At 37.2% G+C, this 21,000-nt stretch overlaps 1 long non-coding RNA gene across 1 annotated transcript in view; it reads left to right on the forward strand.

The window, feature by feature from the left end:
- The first annotated feature begins 203 nt into the window (after positions 1–203).
- Positions 204–21,000, forward strand: part of LOC139080067 (uncharacterized) — a 61,386-nt gene continuing 40,589 nt past the window's right edge. The window contains exons 1-2 of the long non-coding RNA XR_011534215.1: positions 204–504; positions 11,830–11,908. This is a non-coding gene — a long non-coding RNA (uncharacterized lncRNA). The remainder of the gene's footprint in view (positions 505–11,829; positions 11,909–21,000) is intronic.

The following is a 21,000-nucleotide window of genomic DNA, read 5'->3' on the forward strand; positions in this document are numbered from 1 at the left end:
GAGGGGAGGGGAAGCCTTCTGCAGTCCTATAATTAGTTTCAATCTTTAAGTGAGCCTGTGCCTTTGGGCTGTGAACCTCGCAAATGTTTCTCTGTCCTCTCCACCCCTGAGGTGGGACAGGATGGCTAGCATAGGCTGGAGTTGGTTAATTCCCTTCCCCTGGGTCTGTAAGGATCTGAAAAAACTCCAGTAGTTTAGACTCTGATAAAATAGTTTCTTTTGAAGGCAAGCATGGTTAAGAAGAACATAGTGCTCTGGTGTATTTCAAAATGGTTCCTTTTTCCCTACCCCTGCTGGAAGCCTGAGGGGACTTTTCTTCAACATTCACTGTGATAATCAAGCTGAGCTACTGGAGATAAAACTCATAAAAGTGTGGGGACCGTGCTATAACTGGATCCCCTGAAGTTTGGAACCCTTAGACTTGTCTTTATGAGACGCCATCAAATTGTCAATTATGGTTTGGTTTTCCTGCTGGTTCTGGTTCCCACGGAGGTTTCTGCTTAGGTAAGTTGTTTCTCTGTATTTGCCTGCCTGCCTTTCCAATTTGGGGGATAGCAATTTTCCCTGTAATCTCACTTCTCTGATAGATGTAAGAACAGTTGCAGATTTTTTAGTTTCTTTAGCTTTTCACTTGTTGTTAGGAGAGAGTGATGACTTCTGAGCTCCTTACATGCCGCCTCAGAATCTGGAAGTCTCCTGATCTGTTAGTATTTTAATAAAAGTATCACTGCACATATTCAATTGGGAATTTTAAGTGAACTTGTACATAGTGGTCAAAAAAGAGATTTGTCAAGCTTATGAGATTCTCACAGTGGTATTAGCAAGATTCCTCAACCCCCACAACAACAACAAAAACACTTTGCTATTGTCACAGCTTTGTGATAGTCAAAGAAACAAGAGTAAACCTTATAAGTGAAAATGATGAGTAGGGATATATGTTTGTTTTTTTTGTTTTTGTTGTTTTGGAGGAAGATTAGCCCTGAGCTAACATCTGCCACCAATCCTCCTATTTTCACTGAGATAGACTGGCCCTGAGCTAACATCCATGCCCATCTTCCTCTACTTTAAATGTGGAGTCCCTTATATGCAGGACTTGTAAAGCCACAGCATGGCTTGATAAGCAGTGTGTAGGTCCACACCCAGGATTCGAACCTACGAACCCTGGGACACCAAAGCAGAGCGCACGTACTTAACCACTACACCACCAGACTGGCCCCAGGATATTTGCTTTTGACATGCAGCAGCTTATGTGGCACTGAAAATATAGATTTTAATGTAGACAGATTTTAAATTCTATCTTCTCTGCTTAATTAGCCATATTATGTGACAGAAGTTATATATTCTTTTTGAATTTCCATTCACTCGTTAGTTAAAAAAATTCTTTTCAATATTGAATGAAATAATACTTAAGAAAATTCATATCATTTGAGGTAACTCAATATTTTCTTCAACTCATATAATATTCATTTTTTGAGATCTTTATCTGAAGACTACTAGTTTTAAAGATATCTGCAGAAAAAGATAAGATTCTGAGATGTTATTACAAGAGTTAAATCAGGGAGAGCTTGTAGAAAGGTGGCTAATACATGAGACTTGACCCACAAATGTAAATAAAATGCTAATCCTAGACTTTAATTTGATACGAATTTTTGGCTCAGGATAACCTGAAGTATTAATTTTGGATTAGTCAGTCAGAATAGAAGAACTCAGGAAAATGTCAAGAACAGTCACAATTTACAGTGAAAGGGAAGCTGGGGTAGCTGGGCAAGTGCCCAGAATCTTTTGAAATCAATCAGCCAGCTATCCAGGAGCCATCCTAGAATCGGACCTGGTGGATGGCGGAGTTCAGATCATTCAATTCTATCGCATTTTGAAAGAAAATTAGTGTTAGATTAGGCAATGAGTGCAGAAAATTTAGACTAAGTTGCTTGCTCAGTTGTCGAATATATGTTTATATCTTTTAAAATTGTACATGCTTTGATTTACTTCAACTGGTTTTCTCGGCGTATTAGGATAAATTCTATATGAAATGAAATATTCTGTAGGAATCATTTGGAGATATTTTTAGGGGTGATGTCTTGAATAACTTACTGTGTTTAACTGTCATTTACCTATATACTTAAACATTGTAAAACTGTGTTGGATATCATCCTACCAGCATTTGAAACGGTCTCTGTAGAGTACTGTTTGCTCTGGTAGGAAAACAATTTGGAAAAGCTTGAAAATAGGTAATTTCTTCCTTTTTTGGCTTGTTGTAATAATGAAAAGTGAGAGAGAGTTTAAAAAGTAAATGCTATAGATTGAAATTAAATCATAAAACACTAAAAGTATTTTCATATGTACAAATTTCAGAATCAATTACTTTGTGCCTATAGCTTTTCCATGCTAACATGCGCTATTCATTAATAAAACATAGTCATTCTTCATTATAGACAAAGCAAATGTTCCATACACTGCCCTAGAGAAAGACCATTTAGAAATAAACAAGCAATGCCTAAGGAGATGTGTAATTTAGCAAAAATGACCACCCAAGCTGAGCTATCTTTTGGGGAAAGAAAATAGGAGATAAACAACCATCCTAAAGGGCATTGATTTGAAAATAAATTAAACATTTTCCCCGGAGAGGCACAGCTTAGAGATCAAGTATTTGTGGATACCCCCCAGCAGCCATTCACGACAAAAAGAACACCCAAATGACATTTGAACAAATGTGTTTTCTTTTGTAGTGGTTAGTCCATTTCTAAGTTTTTAAATTACTCATAACCCACTAAAAATCTCACTGGTCTTTTCTTACTAATCTAGAAGCATTCTTATATTTTCAGCATTTTATAATTTAATTATTTCCTTCTGTTTTCCTAATTTTTTTGTAAATTTTATTTTGAATCAGGATTTTATACTTTATTTTTATTAGCATCATTTCTTTTTGAGAGGTTAAGGGAAAGATCTGACCTTTAAGGGATTGCCTTTTCAATTAAAGTCCTTACAATATTTGTCCTGATTTAACCTTACCATGACCTTATTTCTAGAGTAAAAAAAAAAAAACAAAGCTGATGATCATATTAAAACTCTGTTTTGCACTTTTTTTCATCTTATTTTGGAGATTTTCATCTGAAATTCAAATAGTCCAACATATTATTTGTAATTCACTGAAACACTGTGGTCAAGATGAACAATTAAAGGCATTCTTGTGATCACCTCTTGTTTTTTTTCCTTTCTTGCTGAGGAAGATTTACCCTGAACTAACATCTGTTGCCAATCTTACTTTTTTCTTTTGTATGTGAGCTGCCACCAGCATGGCCACTGACAATTGGTGTAGGTCCGCACCCAGGAACTGAATCTGGGCCACCGAAGCAGAGTGTGCTAAACTTAACCCCTAGGCCATGGGAGCTGGCCCTCCTCTTGTCATCTTAACTTCAGACTCCCTGAAACTATAACAGATAGCCAAGCACATCAGTGGAACCCCACAACCTTCTTCAAAGACATTTATTTTTCCTTTGGTAGTCAGCAACTCCCTCTATCTTGACTTCAATTTATCATGTCAGTTGGTCTTGTTCATTGCAATGTTTGTATTTGAAGAATTACCTAAATTATCAGCTCTACTCATCAAACATCATCTATGTGAGATTCTTCTTCTTGCATTCTGTATTTAGCCTACAGGTGGTCTGTAGCTTTATATCTTATGCTTCCAAACAGAAAGGAGGGATATGACAGACACATTTCCAAAAGGAACTGTGGATCAGTACCTCAGTTCTCAGCCACCTTTGTGGCTCTGGTCCTGCTGCCTGACCTTTATTCAAGCCAGCAGGATTGTAAGAATATTATTAAGTAAATTTAAGAATTTGGGAAGTCACAGGATAATAATAGGAATAATCTTAAGAATTTCTCTAACCAGATATCTATATTATTGAAGTTCAGGGATGTTGATCAGATACCTCTATTGGTCCCGTAAATAATATAGTTAATGTTTACTGGTTCTTAATCCATTCCAAACTCTTTTCTACATGTGGTTGAATAATTCATTTGGTACTCACAACCACACTCTGAAGTATCTGTTAATTCCATTATTACAGATGAAGAAACTGAGTCAAGAGAAGCTATGTGATTTGTGCAAGGTCACACAACTTCGTATGGCATGATTTCAACCCAGATATGGGGGCTCCAAAGCCATGGATCTAATCACTCTTCAATCTTAGCTCATCAAATTTTAATCAGTCAGGTCAGGTTGATATCTGGCAATGCTGGAGCATCTCTGATGTAAAGACTGGCAAGTGTTCTTTAGGGCCATTTTGATAGGATTTTTCTGATTAATTCATATATTAAAAGTATATAAGTACTAAAAAGAAATAAGCTATTGTGGGACTCAGATTTGGCTTCCTCAGGATGTATCTCTTTGTCATGAGAATTATTTTGGGGTAGTTACTTTTAAGAAACTACAGATAGGGGAGAAGTTCTAAAAATGAAGTAGAAGTTACCACTTGTAGGAGACATTTACATTTGTAAGGGAAATCTATTTGTAAAGGTGTGTCCCTCTCTGTACCAGGAAGATGGGGAATGACCTTATCGCTAGAAACTCTTATCAATGTGGAAGGCAAAGACTTAAATCTGCATAATAACTTTACTCATGTTTAATGTGCTTTTTCTGGTAATCTCCCATAACTGACCCCCTCCCCAACATCCTCTTTTGTCTTTAGCTGAGGGTGGTATTTAAGTCAGTGACCTCTGCCTCAATATAGGCACCCATAGCTTAGCACCACCAGTGGGAAAACATTACTACCCCCAAGCCTAAAGGGATAAGGAGGTGAAACAGTGCTAGTAGAACTCAGAGCTCGAGAGTGGAGGAGGCCCAGCCACCTAGCAGAGCTGGTGAGAAGCAGCCTCCTTGTGTCTACAGGAAGGCAACTACTCCCACCAGAGAGACATGAATCCAAAGCTGGAGCAACAAGGAAGCCATATCTCCATCTCTTTTTCCTCCAATCTCAAAGCCACAGGCAGAAATGTTGAGTTGCATAGAACTCAGGAATTAGCCTCCTGAGGCACAGAGGAACAAAGAAAAGCAGATATCAGATTGGGCTGGGGTGGGTTTGGCTCATGAATAAATGTTCCTTAAAAACTTTCTCTTACAGGTGCTTTCTTTATTGATTGTATTATACTTGTGTTTTTGTCTGAGTTACTTGATTTAACAAAACTAAATGTCATCCTGTTGTAAAATGAGGATGCAACACAGATCTCCTCTACTTCCCAGGGCTGCTTTGCAGATCAGAAAGGTCCATTTTTATCAACATTATTCAGGATCGCTCTACCAACCCTGTATCTGGAGTGAAGCATGGATGGTAGTTATATAATATGTCCTTGATGGTCCAGATACTTAGACCCTCCTAGGAACTTTGTTCAGCATTGCATGAAATTATAAGCAATATATTACATGAATCCAAGGAAAGAGAAATCACTATGATCCTTAAAGAGACACATAAAATTGGCTTTGTGTATAAAAGGAGTAGAAAAAAGATTTTAAATAGGACAAGGCATCAATTTCACACGCTGGAAGAATAGCTATTATAGATTCAGAATAAGAGAAGTGGATTAAGCCATTTTAGTGTCTGAGTTAAAAAAAGAGAATATTCTGCGCTTACACTGGAAATGATGACTGACAGGGAATGGGTGAGTACTTGTATATATTGGCTGAGCATGAATTATTAAAACGAAGAATAGGAGTCTATAATTAGTGTGTAGTTTTTATATCCTGAGCTTGGCTAATTTGAACATGAGTTTGTTCTTACAGTTTGTTGATGAACCCAAAGTAGGAAAGAACACAATCAATACAATAAACTCTAACAAATTTGTAATTCCAAGATTACCTAATAACAATTGGAAGAGTTCCAATGATGGTATAAATCCTTGAATTTGTGAAGGTTGGCAATATGAGGCTGGTTAAATCGTTTAAATGTTATGTATACAGCATCAATAGAAGAAGACCAAGAATTGCTTGCAAAGCTATTCAGAAAAACTGGAGTTTAAAGGAGTGTTTTTGTAATGATCTACGGAAAATAGATGTATTCATTTGTTATGCCAATTATCCATTACAGATGCAGGGATTCAATTCCAAAACAAGCACAATTTGCTTTGAACCTCTTTTTCTGAGGTCTCTCTTATTTCCTGGAATCCAAAGCCAAGGCAAGGAGGGCTGTACTTTATCTCCTTCTTAGAGTTATTATTATTGTTATTGTCAAAATTATTCTTACTGTTGCAGCATTGGGTCTCTGTAAACTTCTGTTTTTATGCTGTTATTAAAGATTATCTCTGCAATAATTATAGGAACTCTCCTCATGAGAGAATGTTTATATTCAAGATTCAGTTAGGTCTTAGATGATGTCTGCTTATATTTGTTTTGACATAAAACAGAATTTCCTGCTTTCTAAATGCTGTACATTGTCTTATAAATCTGAGACTTTCCCCCTCTTTGTCAACAAAGAGTTATGATTAGCCAGATCTCACTCTTGAACTCTCTCTTTCTAAATGACTAACATGCATTATTTCTGGGAGGAATGCTATATTCAAAAATGTTATTTGTCAATTTCCTATCATTAGCCCCACTCTGTAGAGCGCTGTTCTGCACACTGTTGGAAGCAGGACCAGGATTCTATGTGGGAATTTACAACTCTAATCTCGGATCCTCGTTCTGGGTCTACATGTGTGCTAATTCTTGGCTGGAGCTCAAGGGGCCCTGTATAATCACAAACCATCTAGAAAGCTGGAGGCCAAGGATTAAGCAAATATTAAAAGTATTTATTAATTTTTGCAGAAATGGTTTAATTTTTCTGTAATGTCAGAAAAAATTAAAAGTTACACTGTAATTAAATTTTGAAAGCAATCACAATTGTTCAGAGCAATATACTCTTATTCTAGAAATAAAAAGAAAATAGTGGTCATAATTACTTTAAAAATGAGAATCCTGTCTGTATATTTATTCCCTTCCTTATGGAAAGAGTTACATGTTTCTCCATTGCTAGTTGTATATGTAAGCAGGAAGCTTGCCAGGTTTTACATTTATGAGATTTTTTTATGTTATTTGGAAAATGAAGGTGTTTATAGTGCCTGATCTCAGTGGTTCCGTTTAGGTCTAAAATTCTAAGATCCTCTCAAATTTTATGTTTATTTCCTTTAAAGACAGGTACCAATTTCTAATAAAAAGAAAGTCAAGTCATTTAATGGATATCATGTTTGACAATATTATCTAGAGTTAGGAACACTAATAATTATAATGCTAAAAGAACAACTAGCATAATCAAAATTTTTACGAAAAATGTATATTGAGTACCCACAGAGTACAAGGATCAATGTGTAATTAAGATTTTAACACTTCATAACTTCTAATTTGTGTATTCTGTAGAGGCTTCTTCACATTTATATTCAGAGTTTTTAAATGTGTAAATGTACTTTGTAGTGTTGATTATTATTTACTATTTCAACTCTCTCTCCTCAGTGGTGCTGCAAAATACTTATAAATTCATTTAGGGAATTGATGTTGTCACTTTAGAAAATCATTAAGTGCATCCACTACATATAAACAGTGTCTGTTAGAAAGCAGTGGCTTACATACAGCTGCTCAAGGCATAAGACTAACAATCTCCAGCCTAATAATTTCATATGGTTGCAAAAAATACACATAATTCTTGCCTGGATTCTGACTCTATTCTTCTCCATTCATTAAAAAAATACTTTCCCCATATTTTTCAGTTCTTATTCAGAATGAATCATTATTTTCTTGAAATTCCTTTACTTACTTCTTGAAAGTTCTTATGTTCATTTAGGGCTCTCCTAGTTTGTTTTTTCCTTCAAATATATTTATTCCTAATTGCCTTCTTGGTCAACTATTTATATAAGCATAAGTAAGATGGACTTCAGCTTCAAAGCATTTCCTCTCCCTAATCCTTGTAAAATGAACAAAAACTAGTAAAAACTGTTAAACAAGTGAAAAAACAAAACAAAGTTCCATAAACAAAATAAAATAAGGAAAGAGATATAACTTAATGAAATCATGTTCAAAACTTCAAGCCAAGGAACAAAACAAGATTCACTTAATTGAATCTTTCAAGAAAAGAAAAAGGAATCGTAGTTCCTCAAATTGCTTTTTCCCTGTGGAAGCCATTCTGGTGAAATGCTAGTATCGTGCGCAATTCCTATTAACATTTCCAAGTGTGTAGGGGAACAAACTGAGGGGGCACACTTTTCTTTTCCCACTTCTGACTGAGGAAAAGTGGAAATCACAGCAGTCCGCACTTAACCACAGTTTCACTTTCTGTGGTTTCCGTTACCCACAGTCAATCATGGTCTGAAAATATTAAATAAAAAATTCCAGAAATAGCAATTCCTAAGTTTTAAATTGCGTATTCTGAGTAGTATGATGAAATTCCATGCCATCCCACTCTGTCCTGTCCAGGACATGAATTATCCTTTTGTCCAGTGAATCCACACTGTGTACACTATCCACCCATTAATCTTTTAGTAGCCACATCAGTTATCAGATCAGCTGTCCTCATTTCAAATAACCTTTGTTTTACTCAATAACGGCCCCAAAGTACCATGAATCTCTTACTGTGCCTAACTTATAAATGTATGTATGTATAGGAAAAAGCATAGTATATATAGGGTTTGGTACTATCCCAGGTTTCAGGCATCCACTGGGGGTCTTGGAGTGTACTCCCTTCAGAAAGGGGAGACTACATATTGACAGCTAGAGGACGATACAACATGGTCAAGTGAACAAAGCTGTTTCTCTCCAACAAAATAAACCCTAGGCCTACATATTGGATTGAGGAAATGATTCGAAGCCCAGTGGTATCCTTCTACGTGAACAGGATACACCACTAAATTAATTGACATGAACGCTGCTCGAGGGAATTTAACAAGAGCCAAGGCATTCTAAGAAAGACTGCAGATAGCCTGAAGTTGTTATTGAACTTGAAGGATAGAGTTCTTTAGACGATCACACCAAAAAATATCAACTAAAAGCAGGAAAAATTAGCCTAATCTTCAGCTTCTTCATAGTAATAGTCCAAGTCTGATGACAATGAAGTGCTGTCTTCAAAGCACTGAGAGAAAGAAAATATGACCCAAGCATATTATTCCCAGTCACAATATCATTCCACTACAAGCATGAAAGCACTTAGGAGGTAGGGGAAGATGAGCTTCACATTAAAACAAAAAAAGGAAAAAGAAAAATTCCTTGACAAGAATATCTAGACAATTAGAGATGAATCAAAATAATTCATCTACAGGACTAGAAGCTATCATTATTTCTGGTGAGCAATGAACCCCATTTTATATAGAAATAACAGTAATAAAATCATATTGTGCTGCCTGTTGTTTCTAGATCCCTGGCAGTTTCCTAAGGATGTTCTTCCATTAATCCTCTCAAAGCCTAATGTAGATACTATTGTTATCTGTTTTATAGGTGACAAAAATAGAAATGTAGGGGCTGGCCCCATGGCCAAGTGGTTAAGTTCACGTGTTGTGCTTCGGTGGCCCGGGGTTTCGCTGGTTCAGATCCTGGGCGTGGACATTGCACTGATTGTCAGCCCATGCTGAGGCGGTGTCCCACATAGAAGGACCAGAGGGACCTACAACTAGAATATACAACTATATACTGGGGGGCTTTGTGGAGAAGAAGAAAAAAAAAGATTGGCTACAGATGTTATCTCAGGTGCCAATCTTTAAAAAAAATAGAAATATAAAGTAACCAAAGTCACTAGTTTAAAGGCACAGGAGGAAGGAGGTAATAGCTTTGCACACAGAAAGAGGCACAAGGATGCCCAGCCTCTTCACTGTTATAACTACGACCTTCTGGTCACCCCCACAACCATGGGCATTCCAGGTTCAGGACAGACAAAGGTTATCACAAACTTGATAAAGGTTATCAGGGAAGCTATTTTGCCTTCTGATATGTTGTATTTTTTTTTTCACATAATGTAGATCTCTTAGAGTGAAGAAATTGCTGGTATATTTATATTTTTATCTTTCACCTCGCCATTGTTCTCTTTGTCATAGCTGTTACATGTTCCCTGTACTCTCTTGCCATCTTATGGACCAATATTGTATTTATTATATTAATTTAATTTTCTCCACTATTGGCTTGTCAATAAAACATTTCCCTGATATTCTTTGAGTGGCTACCCTCCAGATTACAACATGGGTCCTGGGCAATGTTGCTATATTATTAGAGCATCCTATATCTTGGTACTTTTATGTTCTTCCAGACAAGTCTAAGATCCTAGAGAACTTTAACCACATTCATCTCCCTCTGTTTTCAAGACTGAATCCTCACCAACACAAGTATAATATATGCACAGAAAGGGCACAGATCATCACAACATATCACCTATACAACTTGATGAAAATCTTATAAAATGATGACTGGCCCTGTGGCCTAGTGGTTAAGTTCAGCATGCTCTATTTCAGCAGCCTGGGTTCGGACGTTCAGATCCTGGGTTTGGACCTACACCACTCATCAGCCACGCTGTGGTGGTGACCCACATATAAAGAGGAGGAAGACTGGCATAGATGTTAGCTAAGGACTAACCCTTCTCAAGCAAAAAAACATGGTTTTTCTACTTTTAAACCTTAAAAATTGAATCATGTCTTATATATACTTTTTTGTCCTTCCCTTATTGAAGAATCATTCACATATTTTTGTTTATATTTATAGCGTTTGTCATTTTCATCACCCTATAGTAGTAGTGCATTGTGTAAATAAACCACCATGCTCCAGTTATTCTTGCTGTGCTATAAACTAATGTAGAAAACAGTGGTTTAAAACAACAATCATATATGTGATATTTATGCCTATGTGTTTGTATGTATGAGATATATTTTTGTGTATATATATATCAGACAAAACCTGTAGCCATAAGCTCTTCTCTGCCTTGTTCTCTCTGTAAGGCAACTGTGGATCGATGCCTTTAAGATTCCTCGAAGCCCTATTGTCTAAAGAAAAGCATCTTGAAAGACATTCCCTGAGTATATTTTTAGGTCATTTTTCTGTCTGAAAGATTTTATGAATTACTCCCTTTAATATTTCTGAAGCCTTAACAAAGGACGTTATGGTCCTATCTGAGATTTGATCTTTGATCATTTGAGGGTATTATGCCATGAAGAAAGACTGGAAATGAGAAAAATTTTATTTTACAACTCAATATGTGATGAATTTTCAAATTTAAACCCTTCTTTATGCCGTGTCTCTCCTCTCATATTTTATCATAGACAGTGAGATGATGGCAGATGGCACTACAAATGGTCTACCTGAACGCCTCCTTAGCTAGGTCATCCAGTTCAATGGGTCCTTTGCCTACCTTCCACAGTACTGCAGGTGACAGTGTCGCCAACAATTCCACCTCTACATAACATGAGAGCTCTTTCCTCCAACTTGCAATAACATCCTCTTCCTTTAGCTCTTTACTAACAGCCTCCTTGAGATCTTTTGGGATTTCACTGACAATTTTCTCAGGAAGCATTTAGGACCTGCTTTCTGGTCCCAACACCAATGTCTCAGGTAGTCATTTCTGGCATCACATTCTGCTCCAGCTATTGTAGCTGCATAAAAAGAACCTCTAAATGTAATGGCTTAAATCAATGGCAACCATTTATTTTGGTCACAACCATGTAAATTTGGGCAGAACTAAGCTAGGTCAGCTCATCTTGGCTTAAGCTGGTGTCAGCCAAGGCAGGTTTGATTGAGGGCTATGGGATTAATTTTAAGGCTGGCTTACTTATGTGGCTGGTGTGTTGGCACAAGCTGGCAGCTATAGGTTCATCCAAAGTGCCATTTCTCTCCAGGCTGGTCTCTCAATTGGCTGCTTGGGCTCCCTGTGTCAAGGTGCCTGGGTTCCAGGAGTGAGCATCCCAAGAAAATCAGGTAAGAACTTTCTGTTATTTCATGATTTAGCTTCAAAAGTCACATAGTGTCGCTAACAATGATCACCAGTCCACCCAGATTCAAGGGGGGAAGGGTAATACACATCTTACCTCTTGAGAATAAAATTGTCAATCTTATGTTAGGAAGAACACGTTGGTTGGGAGATCGCTGTAGTCTGCCACACACCCTTTAGCCATTTTACTATTAAAAAAACATTGCTGTATTTTCCCATTTGGAACTAACTAACACTACAATTATCATTTTAGTGCATGTCTTTTGGAGAACATATGTTTACATTTTTGTAATTGTCTAGGAGAGTAATTGCTGGATGTTAGAATATGCATATGATTAGCTTTAGAGCATACTGCCAAATAGTTTGCAAAACTGGATGTACCATTTTATACTTGCATCACCCGGGTATTTGCCCTCCTTGCAAATAGTTGCAATTGCTTAGGTTAATGATGGTTAGCAATTCTTTGCTCACTCTCCTGTTGAGGGGTGGAGTGTAATTCCCTACCTCTTAAATCAGGGCTGGGCTTGATGAATTCCTTGGCCAATAGACTACAACAGAAGTGAAGTTCTAGAACTTCCAAGGCTTGTTGGTATTAGGAAGCATTGCAGCTTCTCCTTGGGCATCTTGAAACTCCCTCATTTGGAGCTCTGAGACACCATATAAGTAGCCGGACCACCCTGAGATGACCATGCTAGAGAGGTCTGATTGACAGTATCAGTTAATCCCAGCCTTCCAGCAAACTTATTTCAGTCACATGAGTGAAGTTGTCTTGAATATTTCCTACCAGCCCAGCCACTGGACTTCCTTCAGTGCCACACAGAACACAAGAATCACCCATGTAAGCCTGCTGCTAGAATTCTTGAAACATGAGATTATGAGATAGAAAATTGAGGTATTTTAATCCACTAAGTTTTGAGGTAGTTCTTTCTGTTGCAATAGATAACTGGAAGAGTACTGTCTTTTTTTTTTAGCCATTAGGGTGCAATAGGATTGGCTTGTGTTTTTAGTTTGCGTTTCGCTGACAACTAATAGCACTGAGCAGTAACTTCCTATAGGTTTTTGTAGTCTTCTTTCAATTTATTTTTCTTCTGCCAATTTGAGTTTCTCTTTTTTTCTTGCAGGGTCCAAATGTTTTACATTAGTTTGAACACGTAAAGCTGGGGATTTTTAATATTTCCTTTAATTGTTTACTTTGTGAACTTTGTGTCAATTATCTTTTGCCCAGTATTCTTGCATAATGAACTATCCCAAACCTAATCACTTCAAATAATGAGGATATATTTCTAACAAGTGTATGGTCTGACTAGGCAAAATTTTTGGTCAAAACTGGGCTCCCTGATGTATCTGCAGTCAGCTGTGGGTCACCTAGGCAACTGTGCTGATCTTGGCTCAGCTTCCTCAAAAGTTGTGAGAAAACTGCTCTTCTCCATATGCTTTTCATATTTTCAATCCTCTTCTATTTGGTCATCTGGCTAGCTTTCTCTGGAATATTCTAATGATGACTACAGAGAAACAAGAGAGAAAGTAGAAGCACACAACATTCTTTCAAGCCCTTGTAAGAAATCTCCTAATATCCTGTTAGACAAAACAAGTGGTATGAGTCTGGGTTCAATTAGAAATGACATAGTTATTAAACAAGAGAAGTTAATATAAATAATTATGAAACTATATTAAAAGAGAAACCTATAAAAATGTAAAGATAGCTAATGGATACCCTATGGCTGTGAGAGAGTGCTCAAGGAAGGACAAAATTAGAAGTGAGTGTCCCTCTTCTAAGGCTGGAAATTGAACTTCATTAGAGAAGGTGTGGCTTCAGTCCACTTGATGACAGAGATGTACACTAGATTACTTCCACCAGAGTGAGTCCAGTCCCCTGGCAATCAGATGATAACCTTCAAATGTGCAGGTGAGCTGAGCCTGGTGGGTGGGCATGCAAAGGAATACCCATCCAGGGCAAAGGAGAACTGAGGCTGGTGGGCAGGCACAAAGAGGGTGTCACAACACTGCTCTGTGCATGAAGCCTAAAGCACATGGTTTCCACGTCAGACCTATGGAAACGACCCTCCAGTGGGCAGGTAAGCCTAGGCTGGGGAGTTTTCACAGCATGCTTCTGTGGGCATGAGGCTAGGAGCATGCAGTGTCTGCATCAGGAGAGCTTTGGAAAAAAGCCCTCCACCCTGCAGACAGACCAAGGCTCATGGGTAGTCACATAGAGGGAGTTTGGGTGCCGCCATGGCCATGAGGCCTGGACCACGCAGTATATGCATCAGGAGGACTCTGAGAAGTCACCAAGGTCAGACCAGGGCCATCAGATCACAGAGGGACCACCACTCTGGGCATGTGGCTGTGCAGAGACTCGCTAGATATCCCCATACTCGTGGCCACAAGCAGACCATGAAACAGAGGCAAGAAAAAGTAAAAATGCAGACCGCTCGAACTGAGATGAGAAGCCGTTTTCTTCCTGCATTGTCCTTCCAGTACCCTCTGCTGACAGAGCATCATGCTCATTACTAAGGAGAAATGACTAAAGTTTCTGGTCCACTATTACAGAGCAGGCACGAGGGTGAATTTAGAGCTGAAAGGCAATAAATTGATGACCAGCACAGATTGCCACATGGCAAAGCTTATACGGGTGTGGGAATATAGACTACCCCTCTTTAGTAAGAAAGAATGTAATGTCTTAAGACAAAAAACTGTACCCATAGAGCTAAAGATTCTGGGCAATCAGCACAATCAACCACAAATCAGTCCCTGGCCACAATTATTCACAAATCTTCCATGTGAAAAATATATTCAGTTTTCTCTCAGAACTCCCAAAGTTTCATTTACTTGCATCAGGTTCATGATCTAGGATCTTGGGATACACATTAAATCAATGTATGACTCCTTTTATGTGGCTCCTCATGTCCTGCAGAATTATTGAAAGAAAGAGAAGTTATCTGTTCCTCCCATCCTTAACTGTAATGGTGCAACAAGGAAAAAACAACCATGATAGAATTTCCTATTCAAGAATGGGAACAGTAGACATGTAGTAGTCACTATTTCAATAACAGTCAGAACTCTAGCTTGGAAAATGTTGACAGATACCCCAAGTTTGGAGAATGTTCTTTACTTTGGCTTTAATTACAATCCCTTGGAGTAGTTCATCAACCCATGTTTCTATACATCTTTTGTCTCTGTTATTTCAAACGTGAATCTTTCTTGGTTTTACTCATGTACTCCTTCTGAAAAGGATGTTGGAAATTTTGTGATTTTATCAACGTTTTTAATCCTCATTCCTGTCTCCAGAAAGATGTGGCAGATAGGTTTTGTTTCTTTTTGTTTTGTTGCATTTTGAACAATATAAGTCCATTTTAGTCCATGCTGGAGGAAATCTTGCCAATTAAATTCCCTTAGAAACTTTGTGTGTCTTCTATAAATGTGATTCCATTACACACTATTTACCAAAATCCACTTCTCCAATTCCTGTAGAGATGTATGTCTCTCTCCCTAGATATACTCACTTTGGGCATGACAGGCAGCTGCATCACGATGTCCTTAAGATGACAGCAATCTACACATTGTTTTAATTATCCTATACATTGCCTTAATTATCCTGTACATTGAAGTAATTAGTTCCCAGGGCTTTTACTGCTATACCCTTGGTTTGATATTCAATTCCATGCTATATTTTCCTTTGAGAATATTTTGTCATCTAGAACTTTGGAGATGATACTTTCATATCAAACTCATCAAGTTTTTTTCTTCTATACTTCCTCTAAGTTCTTCTGCTATATCTTTTCTAATTCATCTCTTTCTCATAGAAACTTTTCATATGTAGCTATTAAGCAAAAGCTGAGACTTCAATATTTAATATAGAATTTTTTTTAAAATCCAAATGTGTATTAGGCACATTTTTCTATTTTCCAATTTAAGGCAAGTGATAGTCTTATGATTGTTTCATCACTATACAACACAGGTTGCTATATTTCAAGCCTCTTATAACAATTTTCTTGTTATTTTCCAGACTTTGCTATCAGTTTGTTTTCCAACTTTTTCCATTGTTGGGTACCAAAGTCAGTTCCATATTATAGATTTTATGACAGCACCATATTTCTGTTACCAATTTCTGTATCAATTATCTGTTTTATATAATAATGTTGGATAATAAATCATTTCAAAATATAGTGAAAAAGAAAAAGAATGATTTATTATTTTTTATCTGTCTGCAAGTTGGCTGAGTGATTTTTCTGCTCTTTTTGGGGTCTATTTGTACAATCCTGGTCAGCTGCAGATTGGCTCCCTTACTCTCCTGATCTTATCTGTTCTCTTTCCCCCTGCTTGAAAGTTGTCTGATTGTGGGTTCATTGGCTCATCTATAATAGCCTTGATTTGATTAACCCATCTCTCTTCCATGTGTTTCTTTTATCCCCATATCTCTAAAATCCTTCCAGAAGGATAGCTCAGGTACGTTCTCACAACTATCCCAGAGAAGCAAAAGAGAAAGACAAAACACACAAAAACTTCATCAAGCTTCTGCTTATGTTCAGTCAGCTAACTTTTTTTTTTTTTTTTACCAAAACAAATAACATCAATAAGCACAAATTAAAGGAGTGGAAAAATATACTCCAACTATTTAGTTAAATGAATTTCAAAGGTGGTGGAACAGGGAGAGGTGCACAGTTGAGGTCATCAATACAATCATTCAACTATGCATATTTGCTTATGAAATATGCTTCTATGTCTCTAGTAATGATTTTTTTGCTTTAAACTTGAATTTATGATATTAACATGGATAGATTCACTTTATTTTTGTTAATATTTTCATGATATTGCTTTTTCCATTTCTTTCAACCTTCTGAGTCCATATATTTAAGTTTTGTCTTTTTTTAGCAAATTGTTTTATGTTTGTTTTCAAGGATGATTATCTTAGTGTTTTATGTGACACATTTAATCTATTTATATTTATTGGTATAACAAATATCATCTATTTTACTCTTTATTTTCTCTTTGACCCATTTCTTTTTTGTTCCTTTTATCTCACTTTTGGCCTTCGTTTGATTAATTGAATATATTTTAATATTGCATTTTGCATCCTATTAGTTTACTATTTACTCATCCTTTTACTATTCTTTTACCTCCTACTATAAAGATTACAACATGATTTTGAGGTATTGAGTCTAAAATATTATTTTTACTACTTCCCACAATACCAATAGCACCTTCAAACTGTTAAGCTCTATTTACTCCTCTGCCAAATTTTGAATTATCATGAACATGAGGGACATATTATTGGACTTTATAGGAAATTGCAATCGTTGTTTAGCATAGTCAATTTTAACTTTATTTATACAGTATAGTTACCATTTTAAGGGTTTTTCATTCCTTCTTGCATTTCCATGTTTCCATGTGGAATTATTTTGTTTTTCTGCTTGAAGCACGTACTTTAGGTTGTTTTTATTTCTGTTAATGCAGGCATGCTGGCAAGAAATACTTGGAGTCTCTGTCTAAAAATACATTTTTTTCTCTTTATTGCTTGAGACTTAGAAACACATTTGTTTTTCCTTCCGTTTTAAAGAGAATTTAAAGTACAGTATATCCTTGCTTATTCTGAGTGAATCCTCCACCTATTTTCTGCCTACAGGATACCTACTGTACTGGTTTGCTAGGGCTGTCATAATAAAGTACTACAGACTTAACAACAGAATTTATTTTCTCACAGTTTTGGAGGCTGAAAGTCCAAGATCAAGGTGTCTGCAGATTGGGTTTCTTCTGAGGCCTCTCTCCTTGGCTAGCAGGTGGCTGTCATCTTGCCATGTCCACATATGAGCTTTCCTCTGTGCACACGTGCCCTTCCATCTCAGAGTGTCCAAATTTCCTGTCTTGTAAGGATCCCAGTAAGATTGGATGGGGGCTCATCCAAATGGTCTTAACTTCAATTTTAACTTAACCATCACTTTAAAGGCTGTCTCTCCAAATACAGTCCCATTCTGAGGTACTAGGGATTGGGTTTTCAACACGACCTACGTCGGAACACAGCTGCCCCCAACGCCTGTGTAGCTGAAGTCTTCAGGTGCAGTGACAATTGGTTCACTTGAGAATTTATGTAGCATCCGTTAATTCAATAACGAAAATAATACTTTCTCACAGCAACAGAATCAGAAAAAACAGAAGTTTAAAAATGGAAGCATTTTCCTACATTTGTAAGCAAAGGTATCATATTTCCAAATTTTTAAAAACATTTTCTCTTTCTCTCAGTTGGTTGGCAGCTAAATGCAAGTGTAGCATTCATTATAAGTGTATAGTTACAGATATTTACTGGTTGAAGGGTGTTTCTGATGTGTTAGAGTAGTAATTTCCATTTGTTTTATGGTCATGTCTAAACAGATTCATAAAATCTATGGACACTCTTGCCAAAAAATAATTAAACAAATAAATCAAATTTTATCCCTATACAGAAAGTTATACTACCCACCTCACTAAATTATAGATAAAAATAGTGCTGTGACAAGCCCTGTGGCCTCATGGTTAAGTTTGGCACACTCCACTATGGCAGCCTGGATTCGTTTCCTGGGTGTGGACCTACACCACTCATTGGCAGCCATGCTTTGATGGTGGCCCACATACAAAATAGTGGGAGATTGGCACAGGTGTTAGCTCAGTGACAATCTTCCTCAAGCAAAAAGAAGAAGATTGGCAACAGATGTTAGCTCAGGGCGAAACTTCCTCAGGAAAAAAAAAAAATAGTGCATGGAAAAGAACTTAAATATGACTAACAGTTATTCAATTGTTCATTACTCTGTAGCACACTTCTTCCCAGTTAAATAAGCTACAAGTGTCTAATAATTTAATAGATGCTTATATCACAATTTTTACATTTTTTCCTGTTTGGAACAATCTCTGTTTATTTTCTTTATATAGTTACACAAGCAATTATCTAAGTATTTAAGTAATTATTAAGTAAAGTATTTTATTACCTTAAATACATCAACTGTTATGAAAAATAAATATTAATAAATAGGAAAATGATGTGACAGACTTTCCAGTTCTTCATGTAAAGAAATTGGAAGTTGCCCACTCTGTTCCAACAACACTTAAGCTGAATAGACTGGTGCCAGTCCCATGGCCTAGTGGTTAATTTCCTCGTACTCCACTTCAGCGGTCCAGGTTCAGTTTTCTGGTGTGGACCTACACCACTTGTTGGCAGCCATGTTGTGGTGGCAACCCACATACAAAATAAGATTGGTACAGACATTAGCTCAGAGCAAATCTTTCTCAGCAAAAAAAAAAAAAAAAAGGGGTGAACAGACTGAGAAATAACTCTTCTTGTATCCATGGGAGAGGAGGACAAACAGGGCAAAACCACTGCCTCCAAGATTGGAGAGACAGACAGATAGACAAATACTGGAGCAGAGACTCACAGGCAGAAACCACCACAGGAACCAGTGCCAGGGTAGGAAATCCTGACCTGTAATTGATGAAGTGTTGGAGGCACAATGTGGACAAGTCTGAGATTTAGAAACTCCAGGGGTGCGGGGCCAAGCCCGGTGGTGTAGTGGTTAAGTTCATGGTCTCTGCTTTGGCAGCCCGGGGTTCACAGGTTCAGATCCTCGTGCAAACCCACACAGCACTCATCAAGCCATGCTGAGGCGCTGTCTCATACACAAATAATAGAGGAGGACTGGCACAAGTGTTAGCTCGGGGACAATCTTCCTCACCAAAAGGAAAAAAGAAAAAAAAAACCTCCTAGGGGATCTGCTCATGGGGAAGCCCCACACTATTGTAAGGTTCACCACTAGGAGTTCAACCAGACTCCCACAGTAAATGTCTGAGAAAAATCCTTTCAGGCTTCTGGCAGGAAAGGGGAAAAGGAAGTCTTTTTAAAGATTTCAGAGCACTCCATTCTGAGCCAGGCCTGCTGTATTTTGTGTTCTGGCTTCCTTTTCTTCATAACCCCCACAGACTACATACTGAGTGAGGGACAGACCATGTCTCTTTTGCTTATTGTTATACCTGCGCTGTTCAGAATAGTGGCTGATACATGGTAGACATCCAGTATATTTGCTGACTGGATTATACGACATGACTAATGCCTGATATTTCCAATTTAGGGCTTTAATATAACCAAATGAACCTCCATGATAATTGAATAAGGTCAGATTCTAGCTATCCTAACTTCATCCATCGTGATCCATTAAAGTCAGAGTGAGAGTTTGATGATGATATCTCCATCCTCTGCTGACCACTGGGTTTTGAATGTAGATCTTTAGACATTTGCTGAGCAAACTTCTTTACAGTTGGAATTATACTTTCAGATTTTGGGGACACAAGTATCTCAAATAAAACTATTTGCAGAACAGTACTTTAGTCATGTGTTTTTGTACCTGAAGTCTTCTAAATACCTTAATTTTCTATATAACAATAAATAATATGAGTTATACTATAATCATCTTTAAAAATACTGAAAATTGTGTCCTAAGATAGGGATCATTGTAATGAATATGTTTAAACTTTTGCTCCATGAGTCAGCATCATTATTTTGCTCAGTGATTTTACTTTCTATGGCGTGTGTGCAAATGTAAGAACTCAAAACAAATCAAGGCTTATATTTTCCTAAATAAACCACACCTATCACCATGTTTTTAATAAGAAGCTACAATTATTATGGTGTGTGTATGTGGGTGAATTGCCTTTTCTAAAAACAGTATAATGCATATTCTTTAATTCAGTCTAACAATGTGTGGCCTTCCTATGTAACTAATTCTGCGCTGAGGCATTCAAAGGAAAGGCTCTCCAGAGGTGGGTGCAGTACAAGGCAGGATGTATTTAAGTGTCAAATGAATAAGGCGATGGCATCTTTAGGAAACTGGTTACCCTCAGGCCAAGAGCACAGAGAGGAGTGTGTGGCAGAGAGGTAGTGCTGAAACAGAGTTGAAAGATTAAGGTTAAGACACAATATGTATCTCCACATTTTAAAATTTGGTTTACATAAACTATTAAATATTCACAAGGGACATTTTATCCTTTAATCATAAATCTACACCAAGTAGAGTTCATAAAACTGCTGTGGCAAGTTCCTACTTGTCACCACAATGCATTC

The sequence above is a fragment of the Equus przewalskii genome, chromosome 28, assembly GCF_037783145.1.
Source record: "Equus przewalskii isolate Varuska chromosome 28, EquPr2, whole genome shotgun sequence".
Taxonomy (NCBI): Eukaryota; Metazoa; Chordata; class Mammalia; order Perissodactyla; family Equidae; genus Equus; species Equus przewalskii.